Below are 7,246 nucleotides of genomic sequence, written 5' to 3'. Positions count from 1 at the left end.
CTCACTACAGTTGTGACCGGGTGTGGAAGTGTGAATTGCTCATTACTCTAAAATTTGTTCATGATTGCAGCCATGTATAAACGTAAGTAACCATTCTTACAGTATTCATTACCTTTGTAACTTGTGAGTTCATTACCTTTGTAACTTGTGAGTTCATTACCTTGTACCTAGTTCAGCCATCAAAACTTTGGAGCCCGGTCCCTGGACCCATTGTGTACCTCTGTAATCTGTAAATACCTTTGTAACTTGTAATGATTGTGACTAGACCTACCTGGAGTTCATTACCTTTGTAAATTGTGAGTTCATTACCTTTGTAAATTGTGAGTTCATTGCCTCTGTAGCTTGCTCAGCTATCAAAACTTTGAGGCCCAGTCCCTGGACCCATTATGTACCTCTGTAATCTTTTGACTACCGCCCACAGGATGGGTATGGGGTGCATAATAAACATATTAAACTAACTAACACTGATACCTTACTGCTCCTCCAGCCCTGCTACCCGATAACCAAGCAAGCAAGATAAGATAAGATTTCGTTCGGATTTTTAACCCCGGAGGGTTAGCCACCCAGGATAACCCAAGAAAGTCAGTGCGTCATCGAGGACTGTCTAACTTATTTCCATTGGGGTCCTTAATCTTGTCCCCCAGGATGCCACCCACACCAGTCGACTAACACCCAGGTACCTATTTGATGCTAGGTGAACAGGACAACAGGTAAGTAAGTAAGTAAGTAAGTTTATTCAGGTATACACAAATACAGTTACATAGAATTATCATACATAGCAGCATATGTGTAGAGAACCTAGGATAATCCAAAAAAGTCAGACAGAGTGACTTATTTCCATTGGGGTCCTTATATTTCCATTGGGGTGTAAGGAAACGTGTCGAAATGTTTCCACCCGCCGGGAATCGAACCCGGGCCCTCCGTGTGTGAAGCGAGAGCTTTAGCCACCGGGCCACCGGGCCACCTGCCAGGCCTGCAAGTAGGCAAGTAAGCAAGTAGGCAAGGAAGTAAGCAAGCAAGTAGGCAAGTAAGCAAGTAAGCAAGGAAGTAAGTAAGCAAATAGGCAAGAAAGTAAGCAAGCAAGTAGGCAAGTAAGCAAGTAGGCAAGGAAGTAAGCAAGCAAGTAGGCAAGTAAGCAAGTAGGCAAGGAAGTAAGTAAGCAAGTAGGCAAGAAAGTAAGCAAGCAAGTAGGCAAGTAAGCAAGTAGGCAAGGAAGTAAGCAAGCAAGTAGGCAAGTAAGCAAGTAGGCAAGGAAGTAAGCAAGCAAGTAGGCAAGTAAGCAAGTAGGCAAGGAAGTAAGTAAGCAAGTAGGCAAGAAAGTAAGCAAGCAAGTAGGCAAGTAAGCAAGTAGGCAAGGAAGTAAGCAAGCAAGTAGGCAAGTAAGCAAGTAGGCAAGGAAGTAAGCAAGCAAGTAGGCAAGTAAGCAAGTAGGCAAGGAAGTAAGTAAGCAAGTAGGCAAGAAAGTAAGCAAGCAAGTAGGCAAGTAAGCAAGTAGGCAAGGAAGTAAGCAAGCAAGTAGGCAAGGAAGTAAGCAAGCAAGTAGGCAAGTAAGCAAGTAGGCAAGGAAGTAAGCAAGTAGGCAAGAAAGTAAGCAAGCAAGTAGGCAAGTAAGCAAGTAGGCAAGGAAGTAAGCAAGCAAGTAGGCAAGTAAGCAAGTAGGCAAGGAAGTAAGCAAGCAAGTAGGCAAGTAAGCAAGTAGGCAAGGAAGTAAGTAAGCAAGTAGGCAAGAAAGTAAGCAAGCAAGTAGGCAAGTAAGCAAGTAGGCAAGGAAGTAAGCAAGCAAGTAGACAAGTAAGCAAGTAGGCAAGGAAGTAAGCAAGCAAGTAGGCAAGTAAGCAAGTAGGCAAGGAAGTAAGTAAGCAAGTAGGCAAGAAAGTAAGCAAGCAAGTAGGCAAGCAAGCAAGTAGGCAAGTAAGCAAGTTAGTTTTATTTAGGTAATTACCCAAATTTAGGTGAATACAATTATCATACATTGTAACACGTGCAAGTGATTTACCTAAGATAACCCAAAAAGGTCAGACGAAGTGACTTATTGTCACTGGAGAAGAAATATTGCCACTGGAGAAGAAATATTGCCAATAGGGAAGAGATATTTCCAGTGGGGAAGAGATGTTTCCAGTGGGGAAGAGATATTTCCAGTGGGGAAGAGATGTTTCCAGTGGGGAAGAGATATTTCCAGTGGGGAAGAGATGTTTCCAGTGGGGAAGAGATATTTCCAGTGGGGAGAAGAGATATTTCCAGTAGGGAAAAGATATTTCCAGTGGGGAAGAGATGTTTCCAGTGGGGAAGAGATATTTCCAGTGAGGAAGAGATGTTTCCAGTGGGGAAGAGATATTTCCAGTGGGGAGAAGAGATATTTCCAGTAGGGAAAAGATATTTCCAGTGGGGAAGAGATGTTTCCAGTGGGGAAGAGATGTTTCCAGTGGGAAAGAGATATTTCCAGTGGGGAAGAGATGTTTCCAGTGGGGAAGATATATTTCTCTATAATTACAACAGAACACACAGGCATTATTATTATAAAGGGGGAAGCGCTAAATTCGTAGGGATTATACAGCGCCTGTGGGGGGAGGAGGGGAGGGATGCGGAAGGTATTCAGGCTTAATTCAAGAAAGTGGCACACAGATCCAATTCCCTAGATCAAGAGCCCTCTCACCAGCGTCAAGGAACCTCCCTTGAGGGACACACAGACATAACACAAGGTAGAAATCACCTCATCACCCAAAATTAACCAAACATTGTACTTAACACCTTCAAGTTACTCAAAAAACTCCTAAATAATTGACGACTGCTCAACTATTCGTTCATGATAATTCTATGTATGTATGATAATTCTATGTAACTGTATTTGTGTATACCTGAATAAACTTACTTACTTACTTACTTACTTACTTACTAAAGTTATAATTGTTTCAGTTTCTCTGTTGTATATTGTGCTTGATGGTTGTTCAAATATTTAATCATTACTTTAGACTTATAATTGTTTTAACTGCATTGTTTTCAATTGTGCTAAATTGTAATATATTTTTATATACTATATCAAAACTGAATTCACTGTAACTCACCTGATGACCATAGGTACAATTACAGCCCTGGTATTGTCTTATTAATCTTAAGTTAGTCTTAAGTTTGCCAGAAATGTTCTCCAAATTGTTACATTCCTTTGTACAAACATGTGTCATGCTAAAATTAAATTGTTATTGTTATTGTGGGGAAGAGATACTCGATTATGGCTTGTTCAGAACTCTATAGTTCAGTTATTATTAATTTGAACATGATACAGAGAAGTACAAGGATTACAATTTTTAAAGTGCAGCATGCCAAAGCTCCTTGTATGTAGAGCATTATGGGCAGGCTTAAATAGTAACAAAGTTTGATTGGGTCACAGGTTGACATTTATGAGATACAATAATGAGATACATATATGAGATACAATTTATGAGAAACAGTTATTCAGTATTCATTATTCAGTATTCAGTGTTAATGTTGCAGTTTAAAAACTGTAGTGTAAAGCATCCTTCTGGCAAGACAGTGATGGAGTGAATGATGGTGAAAGTTTTTCTTTTTCGGGCCACCCTGCCTTGGTGGGAATCAGCCAGTGTGATAATAATAATTATTAAGTTGTGGGTGAGTAAGTGATTTTTGAGAAGAGACTTTAATATATAAACAGACAGTGTTTCTTTTATATTCACAGGTAATGAATTCCAGATTTTAGGGCCTTTTATGTGCATTAAGTTTTTGCATAGCGTGAGATGGACACGAGGAACATCAAAGAGTGATCTGTGCCTTGTGTTATGGTCATGTGTTCTGTTGAGGTTGGCAAGGAGATGTTTGAGGGGAGGGTTAATATCAGAGTGAAGTGTTCTATGTATGTAATAGGTGCAGTAATAAGTATGGATGTTTTGTATTGTGAGTAGGTTTAGAGTTTTGAATATTGGTGGAGTGTGTTGTCTGTAGTGGGAATTTGTTATCATTCCGACTGCAGCCTTTTGTTGGGTGATTAGTGGTCTGAGAGGGTTTATTGTTGTTGAGCAAAACAAAACAGCAGGTGCTTTACACATATGCTGCTATGTATGATAATTCTATGTAACTGTATTTGTGTATACCTGAATAAACTTACTTACTAAGTAGGACGTTGGTCGGGATTGTCAAGGGTCACCTATTGTTAGGTGGACCTCGGCGCCGCCACACCGCCCCCGGCACATTACCGTCTGAATCAATAACAGGCTTCCTTGAGGCTTAGAAGGAACTGATACGCGAGACACTTCAGTAGCACTCGGGTATATTTATTCCGAAACGTTTCGCCAGCCATTGGTTTCATCAGTCTGATACAGAGATTAAACTGTGGGGGACGAGAAGGAGTTTAAGGTAATCAGTCCCTCAACCTGGAGATATGTTCAGTCCGTCAGTCGTAATAGAAGTGAGCTCATGATGTATGCCGACTCTCACAACTGTTGCGCAGTTATGAGGTTGGTTGTCTATTGAGATTGAAAGGCTATCGACTGAACGAGGGTCATCAAGGCTGCAACAATACTTTAATCACTAAAACAGGGATTGAAGAAAGCTCTCAACATGAATATAATAATGGTATACAATACCGGCAAGTTGAAAAGTAGGACATGTCAAACAGAGGAATCTTTTAAAATTCCGAATTTATTATTATTATAATCATGTGGGAGCGCTAAACCCTTAGGATTATACAACGCATGTGGGGGGGGGAGGGATGGAAGGTATTCAGGCTCAATTCAGGGAACTGGAGCACAGATCCAATTCCCTAGATAAAGAGCCCCTCACCAGCGTCAAGGAACCTCCCTTGAGGGGTTAAAATTCCGAAGCATTTCGCCTACACAGTAGGCTTCTTCAGTCGGATACAAAGGGGACAACACAAGCAATGATGTAAAGACGATGGAAACAGCCCCTTACTCTCGAAGCAGTAGTTTTGAGGTGGTCAGTCCCGCAGCCTGGAGAAGAGTTCTGCTCCATAATTTGGAACAATGTGAAGCTGAAGCAACAGAGTAGTGACTTAGGTACTGCCAGAGGTGAGGCGCAGGAAAGCAGGTACAGATTGGCCAGGTCGACCCTGCCACACTGTTGTTAGGTAAGACACATATGCAACAGTTAGGTATCTTTATTTTGAAACGTTTCGCCTACACAGTAGGCTTCTTCAGTCGAGTACAGAAAAGTTGATAGAAGTAGAAGATACTTGAAGACGATGTAATCAGTCCATCACCCTTAAGGTTTTGAGGTGGTCAGTCCCTCAGTCTGGAGAAGAGCATTGTTCCGTTGTCTGAAACAATATGAAGTTGAAGTGACAGAATCGGGCCTTATATAGTGCCAGGAGGTGAGACGTAGGTTGATTTGGGAGGGCAGGTCCTTCTCAAACCCAGCCGTTCTCACTAGTAGAGGTTGTCGAAGTAGATGGTCTGTACCAAGATACCCTTGTGTTGCAGTGTCTGACAGAATGAACATTAAAATGGTATAAAATACCGACAGATTGTTAGGTAAGACACATATGCAACAGTTAGGTATCTTTATTTTGAAACGTTTCGCCTACACAGTAGGCTTCTTCAGTCGAGTACAGAAAAGTTGATAGAAGTAGAAGATACTTGAAGACGATGTAATCAGTCCATCACCCTTAAGGTTTTGAGGTGGTCAGTCCCTCAGTCTGGAGAAGAGCATTGTTCCGTTGTCTGAAACAATATGAAGTTGAAGTGACAGAATCGGGCCTTATATAGTGCCAGGAGGTGAGACGTAGGTTGATTTGGGAGGGCAGGTCCTTCTCAAACCCAGACCATCTACTTCGACAACCTCTACTAGTGAGAACGGCTGGGTTTGAGAAGGACCTGCCCTCCCAAATCAACCTACGTCTCACCTCCTGGCACTATATAAGGCCCGATTCTGTCACTTCAACTTCATATTGTTTCAGACAACGGAACAATGCTCTTCTCCAGACTGAGGGACTGACCACCTCAAAACCTTAAGGGTGATGGACTGATTACATCGTCTTCAAGTATCTTCTACTTCTATCAACTTTTCTGTACTCGACTGAAGAAGCCTACTGTGTAGGCGAAACGTTTCAAAATAAAGATACCTAACTGTTGCATATGTGTCTTACCTAACAATCTGTCGGTATTTTATACCATTTTAATGTTCATTCTGTCAGACACTGCAACACAAGGGTATCTTGGTACAGACCATCTACTTCGACAACCTCTACTAGTGAGAACGGCTGGGTTTGAGAAGGACCTGCCCTCCCAAATCAACCTACGTCTCACCTCCTGGCACTATATAAGGCCCGATTCTGTCACTTCAACTTCATATTGTTTCAGACAACGGAACAATGCTCTTCTCCAGACTGAGGGACTGACCACCTCAAAACCTTAAGGGTGATGGACTGATTACATCGTCTTCAAGTATCTTCTACTTCTATCAACTTTTCTGTACTCGACTGAAGAAGCCTACTGTGTAGGCGAAACGTTTCAAAATAAAGATACCTAACTGTTGCATATGTGTCTTACCTAACAATCTGTCGGTATTTTATACCATTTTAATGTTCATCCTGCCACACTGTTGACAAGTGGTAGGATGGCCAGGTTGACCCTGCCACACTGTTGACAAGTGGTAGGATGGCCAGGTCGACCCTGCCACACTGTTGACAAGTGGTAGGATGGCCAGGTTGACCCTGCCATACTGTTGACAAGTGGTAGGATGGCCAGGTTGACTCTGCCACACTGTTGACAAGTGGCAGGATGGCCAGGTTGACCCTGCCACACTGTTGACAAGTGGTAGGATGGCCAGGTTGACCCTGCCACACTGTTGACAAGTGGTAGGATGGCCAGGTCGACCCTGCCACACTGTTGACAAGTGGTAGGATGGCCAGGTCGACCCTGCCACACTGTTGACAAGTGGTAGGATGGCCAGGTCGACCCTGCCACACTGTTGACAAGTGGTAGGATGGCCAGGTTGACCCTGCCACACTGTTGACAAGTGGTAGGATGGCCAGGTCGACCCTGCCACACTGTTGACAAGTGGTAGGATGGCCAGGTTGACCCTGCCGCAAGACTAGGAAAATTATTTTACTCGCTGGACGGGAAATTCCCTTTAAAGCCTCCAGAGTGTAACCCTTTTGTTCCCTTTAAGGGATGTTGATGAAGGACTCTTGATCTAGGAAATTGGAGCGAACCTGAATACTTCCCTTTCCCCAAGGTTAATTTCAAAGTGGGCGTTGATGTAGTTTACCGATATAACA

This window comes from Cherax quadricarinatus, chromosome 44 (assembly GCF_038502225.1).
Source record: "Cherax quadricarinatus isolate ZL_2023a chromosome 44, ASM3850222v1, whole genome shotgun sequence".
In the NCBI taxonomy this organism is placed as follows: domain Eukaryota; kingdom Metazoa; phylum Arthropoda; class Malacostraca; order Decapoda; family Parastacidae; genus Cherax; species Cherax quadricarinatus.
This window is presented reverse-complemented; position numbering follows the sequence as displayed.